This window comes from Danio rerio, chromosome 12 (genome assembly GCF_052040795.2).
Source record: "Danio rerio strain M-AB ecotype USA chromosome 12, GRCz13ab, whole genome shotgun sequence".
Lineage (NCBI taxonomy): Eukaryota > Metazoa > Chordata > Actinopteri > Cypriniformes > Danionidae > Danio > Danio rerio.
Genome location: NC_141032.1, coordinates 37,168,719 through 37,185,677, shown reverse-complemented (window position 1 = coordinate 37,185,677; position 16,959 = coordinate 37,168,719). Strand labels below are relative to the sequence as shown.

The 16,959-nt window shown below is 38.0% G+C and overlaps 1 protein-coding gene across 4 annotated transcripts in view; it reads left to right on the top strand.

Annotated features, from left to right (window-relative positions):
- The window catches only part of bahcc1b (BAH domain and coiled-coil containing 1b), a 160,132-nt gene that overhangs the window by 9,787 nt on the left and 133,386 nt on the right, over positions 1 to 16,959 (top strand). The gene's annotated exons all lie outside the window — the stretch shown is intronic.

Below are 16,959 nucleotides of genomic sequence, written 5' to 3'. Positions count from 1 at the left end.
TTTAAAGCTGGAATGTCCTCTTTGGTTTACGTTCATTGAGCCATCTTTTTCAAAATAAGTTGTTTGGTAGAATCTATTGTAGTAAAGCCCTGTGATTTTCTGTTAATTATTAGGGTGCATCTTTGAGTGGTTTGCTGCCACAGCTGCTTTAAGTTAATAACACAAGCTTTGGTGTGTGAATACGTTTGTGTGTGTGTGTTTGTGTGTGTGAGAGAGTGTGTGTGTGTGTGTATATATATGTGTGTGTGTGTGTGTGTTAGCGCTGTGGTTCGAAAAGTCTCCAAGATTAGGGTCAGTAGCTCTCTGTGTGTATGTGTGTGTGTGTGCTAAAAGAGGCGTCTGTAATACCAGAAAATCCGGTTTCTATATTGAGCGGTGATGTGACGGGGTGCGAATGAGTTGACAGTGCATGCATTAGATTTAACAAGTGTCTCCAGCATTCAAAGTACCTTTGGGATAGAGGTACACTTTGCATTTTGGTTATTAATGAGATATATAACTTATTATTCGGGCAAATGAATGCGTCAATCAGTGAATGCTTCAGCTTTTTGTTATTAATCAAAAAGCAATTCAGAGAATGTACAAAAATGTAATTTGTCATTTTATATTATATTTACGTTTCATATGGTTGGGATAGCCACCCAATGACTGATGCCTATTGTTTTATTCATTGTGCTCAGCATGTAAATAAAACGTCCCAGTTTTAATAAAGTTTTTTTATTGTATACATTTTAAAAATTATACATAAGTGTGTATCGTACGTACTTACATGCTTATATATATATATATATATATATATATATATATATATATATATATATATATATATATATATATATATATAGTATTCAATAATAATTTATATGTGGTATTTCCATATAGTATAATTTATATAATTGTATTTCCAATTATGGCACAATGCACAATGTCCGCTGTGTTTTAGAGTAAAACATTTCCACTTAAATTCGAGACATTACATTTGCTGTACTTTAGTCGCAACTGATGTATTTTCTCTCGAATTCGACACGTCGTTCGCTGTGTTGTAGGAAATTTCAGAAAGCGAGATCTATTGTAGCGCTCGCTGACCCTGATGGTCCCCGGCGCACGGTGAATGCGCGCGGGTACTGATGGGGTCGTTAGCGGCTGTCCTTCTCTCCGGCCTCCTGCTGCTATACCCTCCTCACCCACTGTCTTTTTAAAAGTATTATTATTTTGTTCTTTACACAAATAACTCTATGCCAGCGCTTCACACAGAGACGGACCACGAAAGTCCACAAGAAATATGCTTTCGGGTGAATGCATATTTTCCTGTCGTTATTTTTCATCTCTAATGTAGAATCAGTTCATTGTCTCTTTCTTCGACGACTGTCGTGGAGTTGAATACATTTAAAAGCCGCACCGCCGGTAGATTGATGGATTTTGTTGTGCTGCTCAGGTCTCGCGTGCACATCAAATGCTGCTCCGGCAGCGCGCGCGGGTAATGTGTACAGTAGGATCTCCTTTTCTTCTTTCTTTCCCCCCCTCTCTCTCTCTCTTTCTTTTCTTTCTTCCATATCCTCAGCAGATGTCTGTAACGTCTGCCTCAAGGCGGACGCCAGCTCATGCCATACAGGTGCATCATTACGTGTGTGTGTGTATAACTATGTGTGTGCGCTCGTATCAATTTCTTGTTCTTCCGCTATGGCTTTTTAATCAACACAGGTGTCTATTTTGCTCATACAGAATAGGCATTATAATACTGTGTGTATTATTTTACATGATATACTGGGACAAAAGTAGTTTATATTTAAGTTTTAGACCTTGCACTTTTTGTTTACATGAAATATTGGTGTAGGTTTATGTAGGCTATGTGTAGGCCTGCGTGTGCGTGTTCGCACCGATATGTTTTGTCCATTTTGTTTGTGCATTAATTAAAAAATTGTTACATTTTGTTAATTAATTTTCCTTCAATGACCTATTTATTTAATTTATATTCTAAAATGTAGGCTACTATTGCGAACATTCACACTTACGAGTCAACATAAACGTTAAGGAGAAACGAGTAAATGTCACAACCTACATTAAAAAAATACAACAATAAATCCAAGTCAGACAAAATACAGATAGGCTATTTAGATGTATTAAGATAAACAATAGTTTAGTTATTCTCAGATGCAATCAAAATCAACCTGTAGTTCACTTAAGTGGAACCCGTCGGCCACATTCATCCACGTGGTGGTTGCCCTCACCCTTGGCGTTACAAAGAGTTATTTTGTAGTTTTGTGCCACAGCAGTCTTGTTCCTGCAAAAGCACCGGTATGCCCTGTCAAACCTCGGTCGGCCTTCTTTCATATCACTTCTTCCTTTCTCGCTTCTCTGTGCCTTGAGTCCTGATTTAACAATGCAGTGTCTGCGCTACTGTTGATCTTAACCTGTCTCAACCTCCCCGTCCACTCGTTCCTCTGCGGCGCTCCCTGCTCTGCACTGAGGTACTGCTGCCCCCAGGCCATTCGCCTTTGATAGGGCTTGTAGTTTAAATTAGTGCGTTCGCTCGAGTCTAGTTAGTATCTCTCATTCTTTCTCTCTGCGTTTCACCTGTCTCCGTGTCTTCTAATAGATTATCTGTGATACGCTGCCTAGATGGCAAATCAATTGATTTAGGAATGAACGTGGTTCCACCTTCGTCCTAAAACTTCCGAAATAGCATGCGTTTTCTCCGCTTCTCCAAAATAGAGAAAAAGTGACTAAACTAGAGAGAGAGAGAGAAAGAGAGAGAGAGGGAGAGAGTGAGAGGGAGAAGAGGAAAAAGAGCGACTGAATGTTTCCACCTGGTTGGTAATCTGGCCCAATTACCTCTGCTTGGTAGCACAGAGCCTGGCGTGTTCCATCGCCACTCACTATGCCTGCCAGCTGAGTGCTGTGCGTGAGTGTACGACGCTCCGTTTGTGTGTGTGTGTGTATGTGTGTGTGTGTGTGATTCAGCAAAGCCCCGTTGGCAGAAGCGACATCGTACCCCATCCCCTCCACCCCACAGTCTCTTCTTTCACTGTTTGATGTGCCTCAACAGACTGAAAGAGTCCCAACGCCCTGGCCCGACTGCACCTATCACCGCTGCCCCCTCAAACAATGCATCTGCACGTCATCAATGCCGGCAGAAAATCATTTATTAATAATTGATACGTACACCTTTTTATGTGCACCTATAAAATATGTATTACCCGCTGCAGCGCTCGGAATATCATCACTTTCGATGCCTATTGATCAGGGCCACGTTTCCCAAAAGCACAGCTGTGCCGTTAGCGTCACGAGATCACTCATGAAGGCCAACATGGTGCTTTCCAAAATACGCTGAAACAGACTCACCTGCATCCACCTTAAACGTATAGTTCACCCAAGAGACAAATCTGTCATCATTTAATCGCATTTATGAAATACCAATTATATTAGGGTTTTATTTTCAGTGGAATAAATTAAATATATGTTTGTAATATGTTTTTAAATAATTTAAATTATCTGCTTTCCTCCAATGGGCAGAGAACAATTCCAAAATGGTTTCTTTGTGTTCCACAACAGGAGCGTCATAAAGAAAGGAATTTATTGTGTTATGTCTTTTATATTGATGACAGCAGTGTGCTTCAAAATAATACTTCTGAGAAGTTCTGGAGCAGTAGTATTAGATGGCTACGCATGGGATGATCACCGTTTTCAAGTATACCGTGGTTTGGAAAAATCAAGGTTTAAAACCGACAAAATTTTCTGCTATACTGTTCCTATGGTATATTAAATATTTTTTTAATTACACTTATTTATTTATTTATTTATTTATTAAATTATTAATTTATTTATTTTTATATTTTTAGGACAACAGTATCTCCAGCAGCAAAAATCTATTTTAAATTGTGAAGAAATCAGTGTTTTATAATGAAGACAGCAGAAGTCAATCATTCCTTTAAATTATTTCACCATGTTTACTGCTCCAAAATATTTTAAATGTTTCTTGAAATAAAAAGAAATATAAAGTAATATAAAGATAGATTGCGTTCAAAGGGAAACATTTTGTTTGTTTTTTTACCTTGACATTAACTTATTTTAGAGCAGTAATTAATTACTCATTTTTATCTAAGTTTATCATACCTTTGGAATTCTATACCGGCACATGCCTATATGTTATAGGTGTTGTAATTCAAGTTTATCCACAGCACTGCACTTGCATTGGTCAAACTTTCTTTTATTATAAACGGAGTTTTCATTAATTTTGCTGTAAAAATAAAATTAAAAGGGTATTGTAATTGTATTTTCGATTTGTTATTGAAGGGAGACAGCTGGAGAGCTGCATATTTTGGTCAAGGAGCCACATGTGGCTCGAGTGCCATAGGATCCCTACCACTGTTAAAGAGGGAATTTTCATAAAAAAAAACCTATAGCTGCAAATATTCTTCTGAAAAAGCAGTTTTCAAAAGTTTGTGTTCTTTGTGCTTTCATTTTTTAAATGACAGGAGAAACTCATAACATGGGTTAAATATTCAGTTTAAAACTGTATCACAAGGATGTCCAAGCTGCCAAAGGTAAATACAGTGCTCAGTATTGAGCACAACCCAGTATGAAAATGAGTATTTTTATCCATTTCTCAGTCAATATAGGTGATTGTATTTTGGTGCATTTAAACAAAACAGATTTATTAAACAGATATATTTATTAAAATAATAGTTTAGTCACTAAACAAACAACAAAAAAAATTACAACCTACAAAATTTCAACTAAATTTTTCTATTTTTTGATTCTTTTGATTTTCCTTTTTTATAAATTTGTATTTAATGTTTTTCTATAACATAAATTTGGGTGTACTAGTTTTTGGACCTTTATCGTAAGTTATTTTGTTAGATAAACTACAAATTTGGCTTCAGTAGTGACTAAACTAATTTATATGCACAAATATAATATTGTAAAACTTCCTATTAAAAATATTAATGTAAAAGATAGATTTGTGAGGCGTGTAGTTATATATGCTGATCACTGTATGCCAAATTACATAAAAATTGCCATGGGTAATTTCCTAATTTATTTAATAATATTTTAAAATAAACAGAAAACAGTACTTTAAATCATATTAACTAATGCAGTATAACTTTAATGAAAACATAAACGATCACATTACACAATGCAGTTCAATGCTGAATTCACTAGTAAAGCAGAATCTGCCTTTGGCTTGATTTGCTCATCTCTGCATTGTCTGGTGACAGTATGTGCATTTAAACAAAATCTGATTAATTTACACCATTTAATTGACAATTTCAGTTTTAACAACAAAGCAAACAAAAAGTTACATTAAATTTGAATTGACAATCTCAAAAGAATTCCAATCGTTCTCCCTCAGCGGGCCAAATCAAAGGTTACCATGGGCCAACTTTGGCCAATGGGCCCTAGTTTGGGCATCTCTTCTGTATCATGTAAACACCACATATTAAATCTAGCTTTGGTGCACTTAATCAAATTAATATCCATGTTTTTTTTGCTGACAAGACATTTGCAAACTAGATATGATGCAAAGCAGGAGGATTTAAATCAGGAAGTAAGATTAAATGACACTCTTGCTCGGCATGCATGGCAACTCAGAAATGAATATGCACCTATTACACACCTGACACATGATACTGTGTTTTCATATCAAATCTGAAAATTGTCACCCTTCTGAAACTGATACTTGAGAAGCGGTTTAAAATATGCTCAATGGAGAGGCTGTTATATGCACACAGACACAATTGGAAAAGCACATACATAGCAGCTAACTTTAACAACCAATGCAAGCAAATAAGGGTAAATAGACACTGATGTGCATACACACACACACACGCACACACATGCACAGTTCAACTTTTAAACCCTGGGTTCATCTGCTGTACATTGGATCAGCACAACAATGAGGCAGTACTCTGGGGCGCCATGAGCTACAGAGCTCATTTATACAGCTGTCAGACTCCCTCTTTCTTTCTTTCTCTCTCTCTCTCTCCCTCCCTTTCTCAATCTCCTCCTCCTCTTCCTTCTCTGTTTCCTACTGGCTCACATTTTCACAAGAAAACAGCCCTCCTGACTCGTCAACATTGCTGTTTGGATTTCATCAGTTTAACACCCAGTTTTTTTTTCTCTTTTCCATTTTATTATTGTTTAGTTTAGCATGATTCTTTCAGCTATCTCACTCATTTTGACACATTTTCTTTAGGGAGTTACACGTTTCTTCTCTGAAATGTGGAATAAGTTTCTTCACTACTTTGAAAATGAGTTTAGACCGCAAATTAAAATGCGATGTATGCACTTGTTAATGTTGCACAAAACAGCAAAGTGTCTAATGTTTGTGTGAATAGCTATAAAAAGATCTTTAAATGTGATTCAGATCAAGACTCAACAATAAGGATTTGGTGCGCTGCTAGTAGTTTGCCAGATCAGAATTAACTTCCCTAGGGGAAATGGCTTCTTTTAAAAATTTTAATTGATTAAATTAGGTCATTTTTATTTTATGTAATTAAGTTTTTTTAAATAATTAGATTGTGCTTAGATTACAGACTCAAAATATTTTCACATATTATATTTTGACTACACATTAATAGGGCTGGGCGATATTGCAAAAAAATCACAATAATTATTAAATATTTTTTTAACAGTCTATTTAGGAATATTAGGATTTTTTTTAAACACTTTTTTTAATTGACCAACATTACTAAGGCAAATAGTTTTAATAGTCAAACACAAAAAAATATTAAATCAAATAGCTGATCTCTTTATAATAAAATAAACGTGTTAAAGAGACTCCTAAATTTGATAAATAAAATGTTACAAAGTGTGTGTAATAGTAACGCATAAATATTGAACAATCAAAGCAAACTTTAAGGTTTGAATAATATTGATACAGTAAACCTCAAACTCTGTCAACAAAACAAATTATGATAATCAAATCTGACCTTTCAAAAGAACCAACATTATTCAAATACATACTGCAACATTACACATTTTGAATTTGGACTACTACATTACCCCCTATGCATCTTTCAGATGGCATGCTAGTGGCTGGGATGCACAAGAAAAGAAACCAAAAAGCCACTTTGGTGACTTCCTTGCATCATTTTTTATTTACAATCTCCTCACTGCTGCTCATTTTTGTGTGTTTTGTTATTCTGACCTGAAGTGACAAGCGTGAGCCCGTGGTTTCCTTGATCATTTTCAATGCACTTTGCATTCGCGCTCCCCTGATGTATTTCTGTGACTAGGCGAACATCACCCATTTTCTCAGAAGATGATAAACGGACAAACCATTGCTGCAGCTCCAATGCAAGTTTATGGAGAAAAGTAAAAAGTACTGCTGTGTTTTGATGCACTGTGTTTGTCTGAGATATTTAGTATGCGGTTATTACTGAAAAGTGTATATTCCATACAAAGTGTGAAGCAGATTGGTTAGTTCTACTTACATTCGGATAAGATGAGATGTTTCCAACTTGGTGCCCCTGGAAAATGGAAAATCAATCCCATATGCGCGTTGTGCAAGATCCACTCGGCAACCACATTTTAATAAAACTAGCACTTCATAGCTAAACGTTTTTTAATCAATATTGACAATGGTGTTCGATCAGTAAATACCGATACTGATTATATCACTCAGTCCTACATGCCAGCATAAGAAGCATATGCTTGTCATTTTAATTTGATCAAACATTTAAAATTCATTCATTTAACAATTTGCTACATTTTTATATCAAAAAAGGTAGATACTAACATTTCTGAAAACATTTGTCACATAACACGCTGGCCAGGACCAGCAGACCGTCTTTGTTTCCGTTGATCCCTGTAAAGTGTCCGTTTTTGTTCTTGGTTTGAGCAGACTATGTTCTTTCTTTCATGTGTATGTGTGTGCGCTTGCATGCTGCTTGCTGCATCCTGCGAGCTACTTTTCATTGTGACACCTCGACTGATGGACTCAACCACCACAGCATATTATAACCATGTGGGGAATCTCTCTCTCTCTCCTCCTGCACTCGTTCCCTCGCACTGTCTCTTGCCCCGCTGTCATTATTAAGTCCAAACTTTGACTCGGCCTGCAGCCAGCTTTTGTAAATGAGAAACAATTTTGGGATTTGGCTTAGAAAATAAAAGCCCTCCACAATGGCTTTGATGTCTGATAGTGAGAGAGAAATGACATTTTAAATAGGCTGCAAAAACAAAACCTTGAAAGTGCTTCCATTCTGTGGTGAGGATGTGTGATTGGACGAGGAAACTGGTGACAGTCCTGACTGTGTTTGCTAGGAGGAACTGGGAAATCTACTTCTCTTTTTTTTTTTTTTGGAAATGTGTGTGTGTGCATGTGTGTGTGTTCTTGGGCTGGGCCGATAAACAATATTATATCAAATCGTGATAAAGTTTATGTCAATAACAATGATAAGCTCCAGATTTTTTTTACTGTATATTATTCTAAGAGCCAATCACACAGCAAAAATGTGCTACAATGGGAATCTAGAAGTGTGTTGACATTAGATATGCACCGAATTTTCATCAGCCGAAAATGTTGTGCCATTTAATAGACTCTCTAATTTTTGTGGCTTTTGTCAATGTTTGGGTACTCTTTTAAATCTGGTAGCATTAACATCTGACATAGAAATATTCATCATTATCGCTCAATATGGAAAATAATTAATCGAGACTGCATTTTTGCCACATCGCCCAGGCCTAGTGTGTTCTGAATGGCGGATGCTGTATAATTCAGTGTGTTTGTGCATGTGTGTGCATACAGCGATCAATAATCGATCAGTCTGTGTGTCCTCGTCAAGGTCAGATCGTCCCGCATAGGCACAGATAATTTCACAGCTGTGCTGAGCTCATCACCATCAGATACTTAGATGATATCTGGCAATATTATCAAGGATTTTGTGCTGCGGTGGCATCTGACACCTGTATATACCAGGTGCGCACACACACACTCACCAGTGAAGATCATATCCATGCAGTTATCATTTAGTAACATGTTTTTTGTGTATGCCTGCCACTGTTTTACATTATTAAACAAAACGTATCTCATGATTCATGTGACTTTTCTAAAAAAGCACATTGTAGATTTCGATATTTGGGTGTCTTGAGCAGTATGTGGCAGTATGTGATCATACAAGGGTGGGATACCACACAGCAAGACGAGCGCTCCAAATGTATGCAGAGCCTTCATTAAATATACATAAAGCATGCTTTTTAAGGACACGTCGGCTTCCACACCAGTACAGAAAAAAAAGCACAAAACAAAGATTAGCATCAGGAATTCAATATTAATCAGTCTCGAGGGACACACACACACACATACACTCTCTCTCTCTTTCTCTCTCTCTCTGTTTTCCTCTCTCTCGTTATAGCGAAAGCTTTAATTCGAGAGGGACTTGTTGCTTTCGAGCCGCATGTCTGAATATTTTCATGTTCTCTGATTAAAACAAAACTCTGGTTGACGCGTCGCCTTTGTCTTTGGCCCGTGCTTTGATTGCTTGTTGAGTTTTCCTTGCTCACTTTCATCCCTCCCTAATCGTCTTCCTGAATCTTTTTGTTTGCATTTCTATTTTTTTTTTTTTTGCTTTTCTCTCTCTCTGTCTCCCTCTCTCTCTGGTTCTGATTAGCGTTTCTCAGACTCAGCAGGAGGTTGGCTAGCTGTGGGGGAAGACAGTGCCGTGACCACCGTGACCACACAGTCATGCCTGAACACGGAGCCAGCCTTCCATGGATCCCATAATAGCTGCTGTTCTATTTCTGGACTTTGGCCTTGCCATTTTTACCCAGAATGCACATAAAAACGAAGCCTTATTTGACCACACTAATTCTCAGCTTCACTCCTCCCACGAGTCAAGTTCTGCAAAGCGAATGACATGTCAAAACATGCGGGTCTCATTCCAATAATCTGAACGAGTCCTCCCATCCCAGCCCCCAAATGCACAGATTTAACACTTAACTGCTTAAAGGAAAGCAGTACGGCCTGGCTAGCCTGCTTTGTTCCCGTGCAGCTGATCTCCGGTCAGGTGTACTGCGCGGCTCAATTAGGACACAAACATGCACAGCGGCTATCAGCATGGCAACATAATGACTGTGATTTGGATTGAAGAGGAATGCATGACTACATACAGAGGGGCTGTTGACAAGGGAAAGTGGCTTGTCAGTGTGTGGATGCGTTTGTGTGAAAGTCTATATGAGCTTACCCTTATTATCGCTCGTTGCGCATAAACAGATCTCTAGCTTTGAAAGCGAATGGGCTAACGTCAGTAGACTTGTTCATTTAATTACTTATGCACATTCAACCCTCTCCCTCCCTCCATCATGCACACGCATATACGCGGGTATTGGTAGCCTGGTGATAATAGCTTTGGGCTGGCGACCCAAACAGGTGCGATCCCAGATAGGGGTGACCCACGAACTGCAGCGTAGCTGAGAATCATGGTGCCCTTGGGCAGGGCGGTTAACCTGAGGTCGCTCCAGGGGGAACGTCCCTGTAATTAATGTACTGTAAACTGCTTTGAATATAAAGTGTCAGCTTGTTGACAGGTAAGCAATTATATAGCAAGTTTGTTTGTGTGACATGTGAAAGAGGATGAGGCTTATGAGAGCATGTGTGGTTAAAAGTCTCTACTGAGTTAGAGTTTGCAGGGCAGCGGAATGAGACTCGGGGCTGCTGGTAATCCCTCTCTGGGCTCTACGTTTCTGAGCCTTGCTCTCACTTTGATTTCTGGCTGGTTATATGAGGATTAGAAGACTTCATCATTCACTGGACCCCGGTATCGAGGTATGGATGAGGGTGAGAAGAAGGAAGGAAGGATGGAAGGAAGGAATGTATGAAGGAAACGACTAGGATTGGGTTGAAAGAAGAATGAATGGAAGTAAGTGGGGAAAAAAGGGAAAAACTAATTAAAGAAAGATGGAAGAAAGGTAAAAAACATAAGGAAGGAGGAAATGCATGAATGGAAAGTAAATGAAATTAAAACAGCAAGTGGAATGAAGGAAAAATGACAAAGAGAGAAAGGACAGTAAATAATGGACCCTTTTCCAAGACTGTTATGACGAATTTAATCTTAAATACTTGAAAGTTTTTAATATTTTGATTTAAGAAAATATGAATATTTATATGCATTTATGGATGTATTATATCATCTTTGTATCAATTTACAAAAAACAAATTACCGCTTATGCAAGGTGTTTCTTTTGTAGCATCTATGAAGCTGAGAGAAAATTTGACGTTATTTTCTTTTCTGGCTGTCATCATCAGTCTCACACTATTTTTCCCTTTTTCCAAAAGTCACCATCCTGGCATTTTTCTTTTATTAATTCAGCAAATGATTGTAAAAAAATATATATTTGTTGGACTTTTTTATTCAAATAGAGAAAAAAAGAGTAAGGAATGAAAAGCAGAAACTGAACAAATTAAAAATATTTTGACACAAGTAAGGAACAGAGCAAGAGAAATCAAAGGATGGGACAGGAAAAATGCTGGAATGAATGGAAAGACAAAATAATAATGGACTGAAAGAAGGAAATGAAAGGAGGAAAAGAGCAAAAAAAAAGAAAATGATTCAGAAAATTGGCATGAGAAGGAAAGAAAAGTAATAAAAATGTATAGGAAAATGAAAGAAAATGAAAAGCAAAAGAAATACAGAATGAAGAATAGGAATTTAAAAATAAGGTAGAAAAAGAAAGAAAGAAAGAAAGAAAGAAAGAAAGAAAAGATAAATGGAAGAAAAAAGGGAAGAAAATGTGGGAAGGAGGTTTGTTAGAGCCATTAAGAGCACTAAGAGATTTGTAATGTTATTCTATAATATGAAATTATTTGTATTGAGATATACAGTTATTTGATACAGCATTTGATTTGCAAATTTTGTAGGCCTGGGCAATTAATTACTTGCCCTACCGTGTGTAGAGACACATGACCTCTCTCTATTAAGCCTGGTTTATACCTTTGCGTCGAGCGCATGCATATGGTCTGGCGCAGACGCATACCTGCGCACCTCTCAAAAGATGTATCTACACGTTACAGCGATGCGTAGCGAAAGCTCTGTGATTGGTTGCTTGGTAGCAGTGATGAGAGTTTAACGTTGATGTTCAATCAATAATCATAGATAGACAATCAGGGTGGGGCCAAGTAAGAGTGCTCACTCTGATCCCCCGTGCTGTGCTAGGACGAAAACGAAAAGTAAATTGTTACATTGCAAGTTGTAATTTTATGAGCCCCAATAGAAATGGCAGAGAGCTGAAGTCAGACAGAATAGATCGCCATTACAAGGAACGATAGAAAAATCTAGGAAGCAAACAAGCAGGAAAGGACAAACAGGAAGGAAGCAGGATAGACAGAACAGAAAAAGGAATGATGAACATGAAGGAAGGAAGTGAGAAGGAAAGAAGGGATGAACAGATGAAGGAATAGAGAAAGGATATTAGGAGGAATGGTGGAATGAAAAGAAAAACAGAAAGAATGTTGGACAGGAAGGAAGAAAATAAGAAAGAAAGGAAGAGAGAGACAGACAGACAAGAAAGCAGGTGATATATGTATGAATATAATGTATATGTGAGTGTGTGTGTGTGTGTTCTTTCCACTATGGTTTATGCTTCAGCGAGAGTGCTGATGTCATGTAGACACTACCAAGATTAAAGTGCTGCACCCGCTGTCTGGGGTGTAAACACTGCCGGCACATTAAACACTGCAGAGAGAGAGAAAGAGAGACGGTGGGACAGGGTACAGGGAACCATGTAAATGAAAGACAGAGCGAGTGACAAAGAAAGATAGAAATAACAAGAATGAGCAGCAGAAAGCGAGCGTGTGGGGAAAAAGAGAAAGCTGGAGATGCAGGAGAAGCGAAAGGCACAGTGTCTGATTAATGAAAGAGAAAGTTGTGTAATGACTCTCTAAAGGGCTTACGGCGATGATGACATCAGCAGCAGTGCATGTTCATTAATGCGAGGAGCTCTGATCTCAGATTTGCCGTCCCTTCATCTCTCTTCAGAGCATTTGCATTGTTTTCACCACAGTGCTGTAATTATACGATGCGTTTCCATGAGACATGTCAGTATAACGTTGCTTTGCACACTGCGCCGTAGATTATGACATTCATCAGGCGTATTTTGATTTGATAATTCTTGTATTCCTATTCAAGTCCTTCAAATCAACATCCTGCATCTGATTATGGAGGAAATAAGCATTTTTTCAGGGAGCTGACTCAAATCTTGAGGAAATAAAATAGACATGTAAATAATTTGCTGTTAGTGTTTAGTGAATGTGTGTTTGCAAATATAGGGAAAATTGCTAATCTCTTTAACTGTTGTATTTATATGATATTAGTATTGTCTTTGGTCAATCCCAGAGGAACATTTGAATTATGTTTAGGTCATTTGAACTTTTAATTAATTTATTACATAAAATAATAATATATATATAAATATTATTATGTAATATATATATATATATATATATAATTAAATAAAAACTGCTTTAAAGCTAGATCTAAGTTTTATCGCTTTAATAAATGTTGATATTATACGCTAATTTAAAGATAGAACAGCAATGAAGAAAGGATGAACAGGAAGAGAGAGAGAATGGAAATTATGTGAAAAGAAGACGGATAGAAAGTAAGAACGTTACAAACAGTGAAAAAAAGCATGTGCCTTGTTCACAGTAAAAACAAAAATATTGGGAAATCACTCACTTTCCTACGGCTGAAGGCTGGTTTATACTTCTGCGTCGAGTGATCGTCATGACCCGCGGTGCATCCCTTGCATGTTGCTGTGCATTTATACTTCTGCATGCTGTTTGTGCTGCTCTGCAAAAACACTTTAGAAATGCTAGCTGGCAGTAGGTTATGTTATGTTCCTCTGTATCGAGTTTTTTTTTGCGATGTTAGTTTTTTTCTGAATGCTACCTTAATGTACATGTAGCTAAAACTCACTTATTCATAGTTGGGAACTGGCCAACTCAGGCTCATTTTGAAAACGTACCGCTAAATACATTTCTGGAGAATGCCAAATATGTCCCAGGAGCTACGTTTTTTTTTTTGCAGTTTTTGTTTTCGCGAATCCACCAGAGGCCACTGTCGATTGACTGTTAACTGACTGACTGATCAACTGACCTACTCTACCAAAACACCAATTGAGCCTATGTTGGAATTGGCGGACGCGCATCACTGTAATCATAAGGTAAACACAAAACAAAGGGTTTTATCTGGAGCTCCTTCACGGGACTCCACACTTGCAAACCCATCGGGTTTGCTGCTCTCAGAACTGCCCACATTTTGTACAGCTTCCAAGCTGACCAATCACTGAGCGTGTACTATGCGTCGTGAGGTGTAGTTAAATTTTTTGAGGGGTGTGTGCCAGCGTCCGCATCAGCGTCAGCCACGGCAAAAGCTACATGACCGTAAAGCATAGGCGTGTGCCTGAAACGGAAGGATACAAGCCTTTAATCCCTGCTTTATCAGGGGTCGCCACAGCATAATGAACCAACAATTAGTCTAGCATATGTTTTACTAGCGAATGCCCTTCCAGACATAACCCTCAGTGTTGGGAAACACCAACACACTCTCCCATTCACACACTATGTACAATGTCATTTGTCCAGTTCACCTATATCGCATGACTGTGGGGGAAACACAGAAAGACTTGCTGGTCTAGTTAAGAACTGAAACTAGCAACCTTCTTTCTGTGAGGAAGCCATGCTAACCACTTAGCCAATGTGCCACCCTTCAAAGTGAAATACATTTATAATACATTTTCTGATTACGGACATCACGGTGGCGCAGTGGGTAGCACAATCGCCTTAGAGCAAGAAGGTCTTTGGTTCGAGTCCCAGCTAGGTCAGTTGGCATTTCTGTGTGGAGTTTGCATGTTCTCCCCGTGTCCACGGGGGATTCCTCTAAGTTTTCCCCCACAGTCCAAAGACATGCGGTATAGGTGAATTGGGTAAGCTAAATTGTCCGTAGTGTATGTGTGTGAATGAGTGTGTATGGATGTTTCCCAGTGATGAGTTGCAACTAGAAAGGCATCTGCTGCATTAAACATATGTTGGATAAGATGAATAAATGAATGTTGTCATTCTATATATTTCATTCTATATTTATTCCACTGATTACGTAACTGATTTTTTAATATCTTCACTGTCACTACAGAAATCATTTTATTACATCTTATTTAAAACATTTTGTTTAGATAATATGATACTAGGGATGCACAATATATTGTTTTAGCATCAATATTGTAATATGATAATTCGCAATAGTCACATTGCAAGTATACGCAATGTGGAATCTGGATTATAATTCATTATTTCACAAGGGTTTTTTAAGTTTAAGTTTGTAGATTGTTTCTTAGATTTTATGCATACATATTTCCCAACAAAATCATTCCAATTCATCTTAAATTATAAATTCTTTCCAAAATAGTTATTCAACTCTATGAGTGAAATTGTATTTATATCGCAAAACATATCGCAAAATCACAAAATATCGCAATGTTCGATCTTTCCAATATCGTGCAGCCCTGTATGATGCATTAATTCTTCTCTGAAAAATCAAAGAGCAGCATTTATCTGTAAATTTATACAACATGAAACAAATCAGACCTACTTAAAACTTCTAATTCAGGTGTAGCCTCAGAAAAAAAGGGCAAAAGTGAGATACTATTTTCATCCTCACTTTCAGCAAAAAAAAAAAAAACATGTTAAAGCAAACCTTGAAAGGGTTTCACAAGTACCTACAGGTAACAACCGACAGCATATTAAACCTGTCTAAACCTTTTCACTTCTTATACATGTGACCATAAACCAAACACATTTCTCTCAGTGTGTATATGTGCGTCTGTCTGTATTAACGCTATGATTGTATTCGTGTCATGCTGGCTCCAGTCGCCAGCGGTTATCAAAGGGCCTTGCGGGTGCTGTGTTGTCTCTCTGGCTTTACGGTCGTTCCCTCAGCACGTCTGGCGGCACTGGCCTGTCCTCTATCATGCCTGCCAGATAGTGGCTCCTCTGTGCAGGCCTTTGTTTGGAGGTCAGGAGCCTTACACACAGCTGTGGACACAACACAGAGGCAGTCTAAGTCCCACAGTCCTCCCCTATCATCTCGCCCTCACACACACATACACAGATACGCTCAGGACATGGAGCCGGTCCAGTCTGATGAAAGAGGGGAAGATGTGAGGCGTGAATCGAGGCTATAGTGATTCCACATCTCGGGTGCCAGGAACGCTCTTGCGCCTTGACATGTCTATGGATAAAATGAAATGAAAGTTTGCGATTCAGACCTTTTTAATGGTTTAAACACTCTTCATAGCTTTTGCTTCTTGAAAGAGGGTTTGGGCCAGCTGTTGCGTCGAGTAGACAAACACGGAGAGGCAGGCCCATGTTATGTTTCCACTTTAAAGACCATTCAATCAGGCTTTAATTCTCCTAATAGCCGAGAGACTGGCCTATGATTACACTTTGGCTGATACACATTTCCCTTTGGCTCTGATTCAGCTCTCCGTGTGACTCTAGAAGTTGTATTTTCTCTTTCACTCACCTCATGCTTGTTCTCTTTCACTTCTTTTCTGTCACTTCAAGAGCTACAAGATGCATCGCTAAAAGATTGTGGTCTCATTTCTAGATAAAGTTGTCTGTCTGGCTTTTGAGAAGTATGATCAGATTTAAATATGCATCACATTTCTGCTGATTGAAAGAAAGTGACTGGCCAGAAACAGTTATCAAACAGCTTCAGATAGATTTGAGTCCTTTCAACTAGTATTATTAGTTCTGTGCTTGCATTATCAAGCCCCTTAAACACTGTTAAATAAATTGCCAAAACACATCAAAACTTTTCCTAAGGGCCCCAAAATATTATCATGTAAATTAGGGCTGTAAGATGCTACTAAAAAGTTTTTAAAAATCTAGGGCCTCTTCCTTGCTCATCTTTTTAAGAGTTGAAATTAGGCCGCTTATGATTCATGGACAATTTCACTCTT